The following is a 723-nucleotide window of genomic DNA, read 5'->3' as shown; positions in this document are numbered from 1 at the left end:
GCACAGATGGCTTTTCTCAAGAGTCAAAGCAGTCGTGGCAGAGGGCCCGCTTCTATCAGATGTGCTTTGTGATGAGCTGCAGGTGTGTGCATGGCACTGTTCAAATTAATGGGAATAGTGTGAGTGTAAAGTGCTGCACCCAAGGAGGGACAACTGCATGCATCGGTGCAGGTCAGGGGCTGAGCTGCTGGAAGGGAGCCCTGTGGAGAAGGACCTGTGGGTCCTGGTGGCCAACAGGGTGATTGTGAGCCAGCAGTGTGTGTCCTGATGGCCAAGATGGCCAATGGTGGCCAACAGGTTGACCAAGGGTTGACCATGAGCCTGCAGTGTGCCCTGGTGGCCAAGAAGGACAGTGGTATTCTGGTTGACCAATAGTTGACCAGCAATTGACCAACCACTGACTATGGGCCTGCACTGTGCCCTGGTGGCCAAGAGGGCCAGTGGTGTTCTGGTTGGCCATCAGTTGACTGTGAGTGAGCAGTGTGTCCTGGTGGCCAAGAAAGCCAATGGTGTTCTGGTTTACCAACAGATGGCCATCAATTGACCAGCTATTGCCCCTATGGGCCAGCAGTGTGCCCTGGTGGTGGAGAAGGCCAGTGGTTGATCAGTGGTTGACCAGCAGTAAACAAATGGTTGACCAATGGTTGACCAACAGTTGACCAAAGATGGACCTCGAGCCGACAGTGTGCCCATGGGGGACACTCCTAACAGGGCAGGGAGGTG

The sequence above is a fragment of the Gallus gallus genome, chromosome 34 (genome assembly GCF_016699485.2).
Source record: "Gallus gallus isolate bGalGal1 chromosome 34, bGalGal1.mat.broiler.GRCg7b, whole genome shotgun sequence".
Lineage (NCBI taxonomy): Eukaryota > Metazoa > Chordata > Aves > Galliformes > Phasianidae > Gallus > Gallus gallus.
This window is presented reverse-complemented; position numbering follows the sequence as displayed.